This window comes from Sebastes umbrosus, chromosome 14 (assembly GCF_015220745.1).
Source record: "Sebastes umbrosus isolate fSebUmb1 chromosome 14, fSebUmb1.pri, whole genome shotgun sequence".
Lineage (NCBI taxonomy): Eukaryota > Metazoa > Chordata > Actinopteri > Perciformes > Sebastidae > Sebastes > Sebastes umbrosus.
Window position 1 is genome coordinate 27,465,970 of NC_051282.1, and position 15,086 is coordinate 27,481,055.

The following is a 15,086-nucleotide window of genomic DNA, read 5'->3' on the forward strand; positions in this document are numbered from 1 at the left end:
GGAGGTCTCCCAGTGTGAAACATGGACCACTGGAATTTTAGGCTCTTGCGGAGGGCAAACTGTGATTTGACTACCCACAATGCACAGGGTCAGAGTTCAGGGTTCAGGGGTCGTATGGGGGGATGTTGCTGTTGGTGCAAAGCTTTAATCATCTCCCTCCATTTCCGTGTTTACTGTAAATAAATCATCTAATCAAATACTTTTTGGTGAATTTCTACATTATTGGATATAAATCTTGATCTAATCGGCTGTTAGTTTACAGCTTCAACCCCCTCAGAAGCAGCCTTCGACTACTTCCTTCCCAGATCACAGATCTCGTAACCTTTGCTTCATTACTTACACCCCTCTCCCGTCCTCCCCTTTTCCTCTTTCCCTCCATGTCGCCCTGTTATGTTTCTCCGCTCTGCCCCAACCTGTGGCCTCTGGGTTTTGAGGAAAGGCAGAGGACGCCTTTGAAGATGGCGACAGCCAAGTTTGTCCGGGGCCACAGCCATGAATGCACGCCTTTGTCCGCCTCTCTCTCTCTCTCTCTCTCTCTCTCACGTCTTCATATCCTGCCCCCGATACACTCACCTCATCCTCCCTCTGCCCCCCACAAACTCACACGGACACGCTCGTGCCCTCGCCGGGGCCCCCGTTGCACAAATGACCCCGCTAATTATGTATTTAAGGTATTTGGCTCCTGTGAAAACAGCTTTGGGTTAGCGGTGGAAGGCGGTTGGGGGCTGGGGGGGAGGTTGTGCAGGGACGTGGGGTGGTCCATGGTCTCATGGCTATCATTACTGCCCAGCGTTTAATGTAAACACTGGATTAGGGCAGCGAGGGTTGATTGAGGAGAGGGGTGGAGGTGGACGTGGAGGAGGTGGTGGTGGTGGGGTTTGGCAAAGGAGTAGGTAAACGGGTCGCCTGCGCTTCGGAGTTCTGGTCTCTGGTTTCACCCCTGGGTGGCAGTCCCTCGGAAACTTTTCTCTCATGAGCACACACATCTCACCTCACTCAGGTAATGGTTTATTAGCAACACAGGAGAGATGATACGGCACATAAAAATTCACCTCTCTTTATGATGTTCTTTTCTCCTTAGAAAATGAATCCCAAGTGTGAACGCCTGTTTCCAAACTTTCTGGGTTCAATTTGAAACCTTTACTTCCTCATTGGTAACCAACATACCTGCAGTCCCCAACTACTGGACACCATGTGATGTGGCTCAAAGTCTGAGCTCATTCATCCCCGATTTCCATCCCTCCTCCTGCCACCTCTTCGCTCTCTTTGTTAAAATGTCACCTGTCATGTGTCAGGGCCACAAAGAAGGATGGGGCCATCCCGTCGTGAGCACTACCAAAAAAAAGAAACAGCTCTGAAACCTGATCGTTTCGTTTTGGATCCCCCATGGGAAGGGGGCTGACTGATGCTTCTGATAAACCCGAGATGGACAGCAGCCTGCTCGGCCTCTCAGCAGGTTCTCATGCTGACACAGGACCCCTCTCTCCACTTCAGCACCAGCACTCTGTTTCTTCAGCATGTATGATATTGTTTTACTTAAAGGGATAGTTTGGGTGTTTTGAAGTGGGGTTGTATGAAGTACTCATCCATAATCAGGGTATTACCTACAGAAGATTTCGGTCGGCACATTTCCAGTTTGGAGAAGCAGACTGGAGTTACCGTAAGTAAGCAAAGCAATGTACTGCTGTGGACGGGGTCAACAGCAAAATGTATTTTAGCCATGTAAAAGAAAGGCAAACATTTATATCTGTATCCCTTTAAGTGTACGCTATATTTACAATATTTTCTCCAGATTATCTTGCTGTCAGACAGCCATGTTTCCAACAAGGAACTGAGGACATCTGCGCCAAAGCAACCAGTCTCCATTGAAAAAAAACAGTGCCTTGCAGAACACAGGAGTTGCTGACATACTTGCCAACCCTCCTGATTTTCCCAGGAGACTCCCATTTTTCATTGCCATCTCCCGGTATCCTCCTGGGGTCACATATTTCTCCCGATTTCTCCTGATCACAACCTGTTTCTGGCTCTCTACAGCATGTAAACACCAAATGTCGTTTCCTGGCGGAGGAGAGCTGCCTGCGACACGACGAGGTTTGAGTTACGTTCGCCACTGGGTTCAGTGGATGCAGCACCCGAACCGAAGTTGGACTTTGCTTGACGCAGTGAAAAGCCGTCGTGGTGTGGCGCAAGACACTGGAAATAATGGATGCATCTAAAAGGGCCTTCAGTGAGTGAGAGATGGAGAGAAAAATGGAGAGTAGCCTACTACAAGTTCACACAAGAGGGGCAAATTATTCCGTATTCCTTTCAGAGAATAAAAGCCAAAACTGAAAGTATTTAGGCCTAACATAAAAATGCTGTTGCAGTGCACTTATTACTTTGTTATTTTCATTCTTTAAAAGTCACAGGAATGCAGGAAACAAAGTCTCCGATACTAAAATTTTCCTGAGGGATGACCCTAAAAACCCCCGATTTGGTTTTGAAATCCTCCCTATTTATGATGTCTCAAGGTTGGCAATTGTGGTTGCTGGTCTACCGCCGCCTCGATCAGTTAGTTTGTTTGTGCTATTGTGTGACTGTGGTGAATCTGAACTAACCACTGAAGCGGTAGACCAGCAACTCCCGTGTTCTGCGAGGTAGAATTACAGTTTTTTTCAATGGAGTCTGGTTGCTTTGGCGACAGCGTACTTAACGACAGAGACATAGAATGTATAGCTGTCTCATGGAAAGGTAAAGCCGTGAAAATATTTTAATATAGCGTACACTTAAACTGATATTGATTCTTTTAGGTGGCTAAAATACGTTTTGCTGCCGGCCCCATCCACAGCAGTGCACTGCTTTGCTCCTGTGTCAGTACTCTGTCTGTTTCATCAAGTTGGAGGCATGCCGACCGTAATCTACTGTAGATAATACCCTTTGAGTTCAGCAAAAAGACAAGGAATCACATTCTCCCATGTGGCAAAACTTCATTCACCACAGGTTGGCAAAAAACACACAGCAAACCGCAGTAATCCACCCAACCATTTACTGGTAGGAATTAGTTTTCACTTCCTCTTAGTCAAATCCATCTGTATCTCCTTTAATTGACTGTGCCAGTGTCTGTTGAGGTTTGAAAGAACCTGGAAATCCTCACTGACTGATCCAGCTTGTACTCAACTTGTACTATGTGACTGGAGTGATCCTGGTGGGGGCCTCTGTCAGGTCTTGTCAAACAGAGGGAGGGAAGAAGCAGGGAGTGAAGGAGGGTGCGGCGGAGGAACTACTGAGAGCGTAGAGGTCTCTGGAGGGAGATAAGTCAGGTTGTAATGGGCGCTGAAGTTTGTATGTGTTGTAATTACAAAGGGAGATGCCTCCAATGTATGTGTGTGTGTGTGTGTGTGTGTGTGTGTGTGTGTGTGTGTGTGTGTGTGATCATGCATGTTTTCCGATGGGAAGCCGGTTTCCCTTTGCACACTAAATAAATCAAAAGTCTACAATTATAGAAGAAGGAGTGAGCAGTGTTTGGTTTGTGGGAAGAGAGGAAGAAAGCAACTAGGAATGTGTCACTGCTATTGAGGAATGAGGAGTGTGTGTGTGTGTGTGTGTGTGTGTGTGTGTTCACGTTTGTGTGTGTGCGTTTATACGTGTGAGGTCGGGAGTAGCCGGGCCAAGCCAACATTCTTGGGCAGCAGCATTATTAACTGTGGTGGAGCCATTATCAGTGTTTACTTTGATCCAACCACCATCAGACGAGTAATGGACTCAGCTGAACCCGGCCCCTTTCAGCGGTTCTCCTCTTTATCGTGATGATGTTCAAGATGTTCTTTACCTCGTTATTATCAGCGCGAGGAGGACTGGCGAGCTAAGAGGAGGCTTCATTAACATGCTGACTAAGCCGTGTGTGTGTGTGTGTGTGTGTGTGTGCGTGTGTGTGTGTGTGTGTGCGTCCAACACAGACCATCTGATTCTTTTGGATGAAAGCTGTTGAACTTTCTCTGAAGTGAGCCAAACACAGAGGGCTCTCCCACGTCCCATAATTCAACGGTGCAACAAGACCACCTAGTTTTACAACCTTTCTGTAACATTTGTGAGGAAACACACACACACACACATGCACTGCTCTCTTATCTTTAAAGCAAAACTATTGTCAATAGACAGGGCACACACACAGACACACACACACACAAAGACTTTCTTGTGCTGACAGAAAGAAAAAAACTTGAGCTACGTTAACACAGGACTCTGGACCTCGCTGTGTGTGTGTGTGTGTTCATGCAGTTTACATTGAGTGTGTGGGAAAGACTGAGGAAGCAGCCACCCACCTATCTGTGTGATGGGGGCACGATGAGAGCATCACAGGAAAGGCTTCACACTGTTGACACCTGTTCGCAGGTGGCAGACACACCTGGTTCTGAAGTGTAGCTGCACATGCACACGCGATTTCTTGTTTTCTTTAAGTTGGGCTTAAAATGACTACGTTTTTTCAGTGCAAATGTGACTTAAAGTGAACACAGGACACAAACGAACAGCTTATTGTAAAGTGAAAGTACCCATACCAGCCTAATCCCCCATTTGAAATGGTCTAGGACAGGGGTGTCAAACTCATTTTAGTGAGTTTTTTTTCAAGTTGGCCGGACCAGTAAAACCATTGCATAAAAAATAACTCCAAAGTTTTCCCTTTCTTTTAGTGTAAAGATGTAATGAAATGTTCACAATTAATGAACAAAATCCATTTACAAAAGAGATGAACGTTCGGCTACGACTTAAAAAGTAATTTATCTTCTCTGTTCTCAGTTCTCCTTGCATGTTTTTGTATTTTTCACCATGATGAGTCCAAGAGAGGCGCCAAATATTATATTTCTTGAGCACTGAAAAGGTGCTGTGAACACACCAAGCACACTGGCTTCCCATTTACCTCTGTGAACAAAGAAGAACTGGTCCATTTTCTTGGAAAACCCAACACTCTGTGTGTCCACTTTTCTCCTTTTTGACAAAGACATTTTCCACCGGACAGTAGTTTACGCTTGATAGTGTGCCTGTATACGTAAGCACGTGGGGGATCTGTGATAGCGTATCCAGCATAGGGCCTGCTACTCTTATTAGGACAGTGACACCCCCAGTGTATAGATAGGAATAACAGTGCATTTTATTAAAAAAATTGGAATTAATGACTTCTCTGCACACTTTGCAAAGTTATCCAGTGGGCCGGTTCTGGCCCTCGGGCCGTATGTTTGACACCCCTGGTCTAGGACCTCCTCTGGCTACTGTATCAGTGAGTCAACCCTCTGACAACCTCAGCATCTGTATTTTGGTATGAAAAACCTTCTTGAACTGCTGCTGGCTACTGGCTGTGGACTTCCTGTTTCATCCACTTAAAGGCTGTGTGTGTGTGTGTTTGTGTGTGTGTGTGTGTGAGGTATTTACTGACGAAACACCCCCACACACGCGACCGTCTTTGATGCGAGGTGAGGCCGGAGTCTGAGAGGAAGCCGGTTTGACGGAGTGGCTTTCCGAGGGAAGGTCACGACAGCGGTGGCGGAGGAGGGAGTGAAAGATGGAGGGACGGCGGGGGAGAGGAGGAAAGACTGCGGAGAGATCTCTGACAGCCCGTTAACATCTCAGGCTTCACAGCGCCCCGTTTGTCCTCTATAAATAAGAAGTTTCTCTATAAACCCTCTCATCCATGCTCTGTTCCTTTTATCTTTCTTTCTCTCTGAGCTGACTTCATGTTGCTCTCTTGTTCTCAACCTCCTCCCGCTCCTTTTATTCTCCTGCTTTTGTCGCATTTTGTCGTCTTCACAGTTTTCATCTGCACACATTTCTCTCTGCCCGGTATAAGATGATGTCATTGCAGAGAGCGCAGCAGTTCCCCACCAACCCCAATGCTTTATATTCGGTGGTTTTAGACCTGACCTGAATATCTCTGACGTGACTTTCACCAAAGCTAATAACAGCAACGGGATAACTGCTACCAGTGCTGCTGGAAGTCGCCTGGCAAAGTTATTGTCGCGGGATGAGAAACAGGCCCGGCAGCGGTCGGGAAACTCAGTGACCTGCATGCCAGTTTGACTGCACCGTTTATGAGTTTAATTCAGGTTCGGTTGTCCCCTCTTCTCCTTCCCCTCACACACACCCCTCTGTCTTTCCCCCTCTCTCTCACTCTTTAACTCGCTTTCCATGAGCTAAGCAGCATGTGAACACCTGCTATTTTAAATGACATACTCATTGTCGTGCAGAGCCGGAGGTGTAAATCATTGAGGGCCACAGCGCGAGGCAGCCGAAACATGAATGACTGACACCCCCAACCCGCTAACGGAGAGAGAGAGGAGGGCAAAACAGAACATGTGCTCAGCGGCCAGGAATTCATCTTTCACTCCCCCCCTTCCTTTATTTAAGCTCCGCACAACAGCAGACACGCAGCTATCAAAGCCTTTGTGGATTGTTCGGTAGCTGCTCCGCGGTGTCTTTGCTGTGGTGCTGAAGTGTGAGTCCTGCTGTTGGATCTGTTAGCGGGGTTGAGCCTGCAGCCTTGAGCGAAAAGCTAATGTCGGCATGCTAACGTGTTGATGTTCACCAGGTAATGTCTACCATGATCACCAAGCACTGAACACAAAGTACACTGGAATGTCAATAGTTTTGCAGGTATTTGGTCTAGAGCTGTCAATGATTGATATATTTAATCGCCATTGATAGCAAATGAATCACACATTTTGTATCTCTTCAAAATGTACCTTTAAGGGAGATTTGTCAAGTATTTAATACTCTTATCAACATGGGAGTGGGCAAATATGCTTGCTTTATGCAAATGTATGAATATATTTATTATTGGAAATCAATTAACAACACCAAACGATGACAGATATTGTCCAGAAACCCTCACAGGTACTGCATTTAGCATAAATATGCTCAAATCATAACATGGCAAACTCAAGACTCACAGCTGTCAGTGTATCAGTGCGCTGTCTTGACTATGACTTGCCCCAAACTGCATGTGATTATCATAAAGTGGGCATGTCTGTAAAGGGGAGACTCGTGGGTACCCATAGAACCCATTTTCATTCACATATCTTGAGGTCAGATGTCAAGGAACCCCTTGGAAAATGGACATGCCAGTTTTTCCTCGCCAAAATTTAGCAGAAGTTTGGAGCGTTATTTAACCTCCTTCACGACAAGCTAGTATAACACGGTTGGTAACAATGGATTCATTAGGTTTTTGTAGTTTCATATGATGTCAGTATCTTCACTCTAGCTTAAAAATTAAGTCCGCTCCACCCTAAAAATCGTAAATTGTGTTAATGCGTTTAAGAAATCAGTGGTGTTAAAACAAATTTGCGTGAATGTGTTATTATGTGAACAAGTGGTGAGCGGCGGAGGAGGGAAGTGGTCTCCATAAAGAGCTCAGTAATCCCAGGCTGTGCAGCAGGGGGCTGAGGAGATAACTCATCCTTTTCTCGGCCATTCTCTCGTCGTAACCGTGGACACTCACACACACAATGCTTTGTCTTCATTCTCTATTGTTACACCGATAATCACCTCTCTATACTTCTTCTCAACTGATTGCTGGTTGTTTAATAGCCTTAGTATTAGCAATGTATTTGTATATTTATATGCTATATTGCTCTTGTCACATACTGTATGTTGAGAAGAAAATTATCCGGAGTGCTCAGACATTAAAATAAATAAATGAATAAATAAATAAATAAATAAATAAATAAATACATAAATGTGCTCTTTGGTCAAGATATTCAAATGTCATACATTTATCAATAAAGTTTGAAAAAGCTTGATTATAATAGCTATTTCATACTGAAATAAAGCTCCTTCATCCTAAAGTTTGTGGAGTATTGTTTATAAATGTGTAAAAAAAAGCTGAATAAATGAATGTGGTCTCTGGGAGTTTATGCACATTGTAGAAGACCTCACCTGGACCCTTAACACCCCCTCACTGGCCTCCACAAGCCATCATGTAGCAGCAAACATTAGGAAGTAAGCATCCTTATAAAAGCTTTCTACTTTATATATGTGATGCATCTGCAGACTCAAGCAACATATTTTCTTTCATCAGACTGAGTCAGAGCAGCGGGGAAAGTGTATGTTGGAATAACACGACAACAACAACAGGGATTAAGTGTGATTGTGGTGAAAGACATGCCTCGGGGTGTGCTCTGAGTATAGTGGGATTCAGTTTTTTCTCCTCCTGATCTAATCACTCCAGTATTCGTTTATTACCAAGCCTCTAATGAGATCACTCGGCACCACAAGTAAGAGCAGTGGCTTTGTGTCTGTGTGCGCGGCAGCGTCAACTCTATACCCGCTCAAAGTCCCATTAAAAACAGATTGTGCTGTTGCTCAGCCTGACTCCTGAATCCCATTAAAAACACCCCACAGAAGTAAAACAGTCATTAGTGAGTGAATCGGCTTTAGTAATTAACTCTCTCTCCCACTGCCAGCCATTGTGTTTATCGTTCTCCTTTCAAAAAAAAAGAAGAAAAAAAAAGCCCTCCAGGGCTCAAAGCGGCGAGACGCGAGTTCCTCGCTGACGTAATGTTTTGGTTTACCTTGCAGTCCCGCGGGCAGGAAGTGAGAAGGAGCATTTAGATGATGTGTGATAGGAAAACAGGAAGTTGGAAGTCAAATAAACAGAATTTTGGGGTAGATAGCTAAATTCCCTCAAGCCCAAACAGATCCAACAAGGGACCTCTTTGTAGCCGAGGCCTTTTGATTAAACAAAGAATAACACCACAAGTTCCCTATTTAGGATTACTGTAGTGATTACTGTGCCTGTGTGGTATACAGTCATTGTGTTTATTTAACAGATTTAACCTCCATTACCTCAAAAAGTGAATGTAGAATGTGAAACAGAACCAAAATAATGATATATTACACATGTTTACATACCTGAAAAGAACTTAAAGGTCTTATTGAGAACATTATTATGTAGATGAATATAAAAAAAAAAAGAAAATACACAGATCTTTTAGAAAGGTGCAGAATAAAAGTATGGCTTTTCCTGAAAAAAAATATTATGATTGTGAATTAATCATTTAAAAAATGTTGGTGGGTCCAGAATTAATGTTTTGTTTATCTCTGTGGAGGATATCTGACGTTTGGTTCCCTCTTCTAACAAGGCTGAGCCAATTAGTGAGCCAATAATAAAACAATGTTGATATCTCTGGGTTGACAGTAGGTGCGGAAAAAACTAATAAATGTCTGAGATTGACGGTAAGTGTCTGGCAGCGACTTGTTGTGAAGTGAATGGGATGGAACGTGGGAGGGAGAATGCGACATCTAGTGGCTGAATGTTGCACCTTTAACCTCTTTAAGGTTTTTGCTCACCAAGTCCGCACTTTTGTAGGTTATGCATTTTTTTAATCCGTCATCCGATGAAAAACATTGCGCACAGAAACTTTGCACACTGAGTCCGATGTGTTTTATTATTTTATTTGTTATGAAAATTCACAATACAAGACAAAAATGAATTAATTACGTGGGTGCGATGGATAGCGCTAGTCCCAAACGTGGCTAATGAATGAAAGATGTTAGCAAGAAGCTATCGTTTAGCTGCCTAGATCACTGTCTAATCTTTCCTACATCCTTTGTTTTGCGACCATCCCCGATTCCAACATGTTCTGCAATCACCTGCCGCAACCTATCTTTAAATTCTGCATCTTTGTATTCTTTTATTTCTTTATCGTAAAGTGGTTGTGAATGTTTATCAGATGCCATTTTGGATGATGACGTTTGCACGGACGGTGGTCAAACAACCCTCTTCTGCATTTTGATGGACGAAAGTTTCATGTGACCTTATATTTATTTTTAAACGTGCAACAATTTTGGAACGAAAAATACGTACTTGGTGTGCGAAGGTCTTTACGCCTTGTTACCACAGGTTTTGTTTTGTGTCTGTAAATCAGTATAGTATAGACAGTATAGTATTTGGATTACGGCCCCTAGTGTTCAACGCAAGGATCTCTTTACGGATTGGATAGAAACACCACCGCAGATATGCGAGAGAAGTTACTACATAGATATAAAGCAGTGTTTTTATATGTATGAGTTACTCTCCGTTTAGAGTGCAGAATGGTTCATACGTCTTTTAACAAAATAGTTCACAAAATTGCTAAATATGTCGTTGAATTTTTCACTTAGAGCTGTATTACATTCATCAATTTATGGTATTTTTAAGTTATTAATTTGCTAACTTCCTGTGGCATATAGTGCACACATCCGTCCGTTATCTGCCGCAAAAGTTACATTTTTTCAATGTACTCGAAGAAAATTATAAACCAAAAAAACAAAACAAAACAGAAGGAGGAGTTTCGCAAACACATCAGATTTCACGGAGGTTCCCGGAGGAGGAGTGAATGAACTTCCGATTGACTCGCATACGTACACAGAGTGATGTGGAAACGAGGCGTTACTCAGTCCTCTTTAAGTGAACATTATATGCAGGTGAGTCCAAAACCATGTGGTTTTATCCCTCCTATCAATCTCAACATTTTTAATGGAGCTGTAACTAAATAATACTCCCTTTTATAACGCTCAAGTTTTCCTTTCCCCCCCGCCACCCTTATCAAAGAGCTGGCCTGATTCTGTCGGCGCTGTCAGTGCTTCAAAGGCCGTGTTTCAGAGAGGGGGCTCCATGACGTCCAGTGGCAGTGTTTCAAATCACCTCTGGTGCAGTAGATATAAAGATAGCATTCATCTATTGACTGCTTTATGTTCCCACTGTGGCACGGATAACTACCTTACTGTCCCAGGACAACAGGGCCTGTGTGGACCTTTGTTGCTCTTATGCCAGTGGCGCAAGTGTGCATTTCAGCTCTACGTTCATCCGAGACACTGACTGCTGAAGGGCTCGTGTGTGTGTGTGTGTGTGTGTGTATATGAGAGTCAGAGAATGACAATGATATAGTATGTTTGCACCGGGGAAACCAACACCGCAACAGGAAAATGCTAATATGTCTGATAATTTGATGACATTACAGGTTTGAGACATTCGTCTTAGAGCAAACTGGGACAATGGCTCTTTTTTTTTTTTTTTAATGTCACTGAGCCTCCTATGTAAATGTGTAGTGATATGTAAGAAGAGAGGAGCGCAGGATGAGATGGAGGTTAAGTGAGAGAGCGTGAGAGAGAGAAAGTGGAGGAGAGGGTGATAGAGAAAAGAGGGCAGCAGGAGGAGATTCAGTGTTGAGATACAGGCGACTGGCATGCCCTGTATTTCAGGTATGCAATTTAATAAGACTTAATCAGATCAATCAGAAATCAGGCATTTTGTCTTGCAGGAATTTTTTTTACCTCTAACGCTCCAAAGTTGGGCTAAATTTTAGCGAGGAAAAACTGGGTCCCTTGACCTCTGACCTCAAGATATGTGAATGAAAATGGGTTCTATGGGTACCCACGAGTCTCCCCTTTACAGACATGCCCACTTTATGATAATCACATGCAGTTTGGGGCAAAAAACATCAGTTATTTGTCTGCATACTGACCCTAAACATCCCTAAACAGTCTCTGAATTACATAATTTGGGTATCACTGTAAAGCTGAGACTCTTTACTCTTTCATTGTAGTGAGACCATTTTTTTAAACTTGACCTTACTGTATAAATTGACCTGTGGTGACCTCTAGGATAATCACAGCCTCATGAAACTTTACAGCCACAAACTAGAGACCTAGAGCATTCAGAGGATGGATGACTTTCCTAGCTAGATTGACAATAAGGGGGTTTCTGAGAAGTTTACACAACAGAAGTGCTCGCCATCCAATCGCCGAAAAATGCAATGCTTGCAGAAATCTCCAAATGTCAAAAGTTTTTGAAACCAAATCACAGCATGGCTTTTTCTATGGTGTTCCTCAAGGTCTTGGTGTCTTAATGTGATATTTTGGAGGGATTATTGATCATTTTTATCAATTCTCGAGTGGGAAAACAAGGTTAAATTTAGCACCAAATCTGTATAACAGATGGTATCAACCCAAAAATTGCTGCAACAACATATGAAGCATAATATAGCATGGGGATGACCATCATATACTTTGATCATAATGTTCTAAACCCTTATACACTTTCACAATTAACTTTAATTAATTAAAGTTTATTTCTGATTTATGACTAGAACAACTTGACACACAGCGCTGAGCTCAAATTAATCAGGTTCCCAGCTTTCAGATGATGTACACCACTTCTATGTGACATCTACTGTTGACCTGCTATCTCCCCCTAAAGAGCTCCTGTACCCCCCTAAAAAAGACAAAAACGGGTCTATTGTGGGTCTCAGAGGGTTAAAGAACTGGGAGGAAGGTGATCCTTCTGCATGTATGTGTTGTGTTATGTTCATATCCGTGGTTCAGTGGGAAGCTGTTGTTGGGTGAGTTGCTGCAGAGTTGATGGAGAAGAAAGATAGACGAGCAAACAGCGGGCATGTCCACACTGCTCTCTCTCTTTCTCTCTTTACTCTTTTTTCTTCTCTCTCTCCATGTCGATCTCCGCCCCGCGATAACACACCACAAAGATGAGAAATCAAATCCCTGAATTACTGGCAGCAGCAGCGGCGGCATTCTGTTCTTCCTTTCTTCCCCGCTCTTCGGTCTCTTTTCATCTCTTGTTCCCAGACTGAGAACAAACGGTCTCATCAGGCTCTGGTGAGGACACAAGTCTCTTGGTTGTGGGTTGCCAGGCTTAAGTGCGGGTGGCATGCTGCCGTGTTAACACTGCGGTTGGTGCTACAAGGTGGCATCGCATGGTCTAATGTGCAGAGGAGTCACGTCAAGTCTTCTGGTTAATCCCAGAGTTTCTACACACGGGGGTCACTGCACTGATTACTTACTGAGACTGAAAGAAAGAGCCACTCCGAAATATACTCCATGGAAAAAACTGGTGTCAGTTTGCATTTATGACCCCAAAAAAACTATATTTAATCACCATGTTGGCTGAAAGGTTTCAGCCTTAGACTGTATATAAGAAGTGGACGTAGTCACCGTGATGTCACCCATGTGGACTGCTGTTTTGAAGCCTCGAGTTCTGCATTTTGGCCGTCGTCATCTTGGTTTGAAGTGACACAAGAGGGTGGAGCTAAGTACAACAGAACGCTGAATAAGACATTTTCACCAAAAAGGTTATAATTAACTTTCATGAACAGACAGTGAAAAGTTCTAAGACGAACACAAAGACAACTCCCAGACCGGACAACGCCGTGGTAGCGACCTGTCAATCCCAAGGTAGCCACGCCCTAAAGCATCCCCTGCTTTATGGTCTATTTGACTCTAAATGGGACCATAATTTACTAAATTCACATCATGCTGTATTGAAGAAGACTTGAAACTAGCGATTGAGACCATAAACTCATGTTTACAATGTTTACTGAGGTAATAAATCAAGAGAGAAGTAGGCTCATTTTCTCATAGACTTCTATACAATCAGACTTCTTTTTGCAACCAGAGGAGTCGCCCCCTGCTGGCTATTAGAAAGAATAGAGCGTAGTTTGGTCAGAAGTTGGCGCTATAGGCTACGCATGGCCGTATCCGCCAGGAAACAAAACAAGTCGCCTAATTTGGCCATCGAATCATCTATGAGAGAGAAATGGAGAGAGGACTTCAGGCATGTGTTTCGATTGGGCAAGTTTGAATGGTTCTGTCATGTCAGCAAGTATTGGACATGTTTCATGCTGTCCGGAGACGAAGACGAGCATTCACACGTTACGAGAACATCCGAATAGCTGATCAGTCATGTGAGTTAAATGTTCAATACCTCAGAATTTATTTGGCAAAGGCGTTTCCATAATTCATTTAGCGCATCAACTCTTTCGATTAAGACAAAAACCACCTCAAGCGAGCGTAAAAACGTTTTTTTTTTTGCTCGATTGAGGAAGTTTTATTGAATCGTGCCGTTTGCATACAGCTTTTCTCATGCAAAATGCAAATAAGAAGTACTACTGAGGCTTTGTTAGACATCATGTTGTCTCATGAAGATTCACGTGCATCTAAAGAGGGATAACCAGCGTGGTGAAAAGAGCCTGGAGGATTAAGGAGGTAACAGATAGGGGGGGGGCTTGAAGGAGAGAAGGTCAACAATTTTGGGTGCAGAGACAGACAGAGAGTCAAGTACTGTTGTTGAGCACCTGTTTGTGTTGCAGGTCGCAGCACTGTTGAATGCTGCTTTATAAATTACGGCCTCCCTGACCTGCTCTGTCGCTAATAGCATGGGAGGGCAACAGATCGTTGTCTCTCTCCGTCTGTTTTTATTCAGTCACCAGTGTCAAGAGATCAAAATTGAAGCTTCCCCCCTTCTTAAAATAGATCTTGACAACAAGACCAAAATCAACAACACCGGAGGAAGCAGACGCCAGATAGTCCGATGAAGATGTTAGTTTTTTCTTATTTCTATTCTGGAGTGTGACTTTGCGTGATGAGAGATCAAAAGCAAACTTGTGCAGGCTCACTAGAGTCACAGAGGTGCCATTGTGCGAGTGCCCTTCCAGCGAGACTGGCTGTTTGGTGCCGGAGGGGAGGCCGCGTGCAGCCAGTGCAGCCTTTGTGTTGCCATATGAAACAAATCTCGCTGTCACAAGCCCAGGAATTCCCTGCTGCTGTGAAATCTCAAGCGCCACGGACGGCACCGCCGCCGCCGTCGACCAGCCCGTGACCTCTCCAGTGTCACAAAATGTGAAAATTTCCCCATTAACTGCCTTGTTCTTCATTGTGATATCATTGCCAGTACTTGCAGGGTGTCTCCGCCGTGTCAGCAGTGTGATTCACATCCCGTCGCACGGGAATGCATCGATGACTCGGCTTTGTGGTCTGGCTTTTTTCACCGAGGTGGCGAAATGACCGCATGTCTTCGGTGTTTCTCTCATCTCCCCGGGAGCTTAATGAGTTAGAGCTTAAGTGTTTTTTTGGTGTAAAAAAATCCAAATCAGCAACTTTACTCGCATCGGAAAACTCCCCAGCGGGGGTACGAGGTCGCAGCCTTTTGTTGTCATGTCAGGGCTGTGACGTGGAGCCGGGCCGGTCCACTCCACGTCTCCCGACAATCCTAGTGTCACCTCATTGACCTCTCACCTCCGACCCCTGCAAAATAGCAGGGGTCACTGTGCGACTGACAGCAGCTC

General features: G+C 44.0%; 1 long non-coding RNA gene across 1 annotated transcript; it reads right to left on the reverse strand.

Moving 5' to 3' along the window:
• Positions 1–1,928: 1,928 nt before the first annotated feature.
• On the reverse strand, positions 1,929–9,396 carry LOC119502440. The gene is made up of 3 exons (XR_005210074.1): positions 9,387–9,396; positions 6,898–6,905; positions 1,929–2,000 (listed from the first exon to the last, which is right to left on the reverse strand). It is a non-coding gene; the product is annotated as an uncharacterized LOC119502440 (long non-coding RNA).
• Between the last annotated feature and the right edge of the window lie 5,690 nt (positions 9,397–15,086).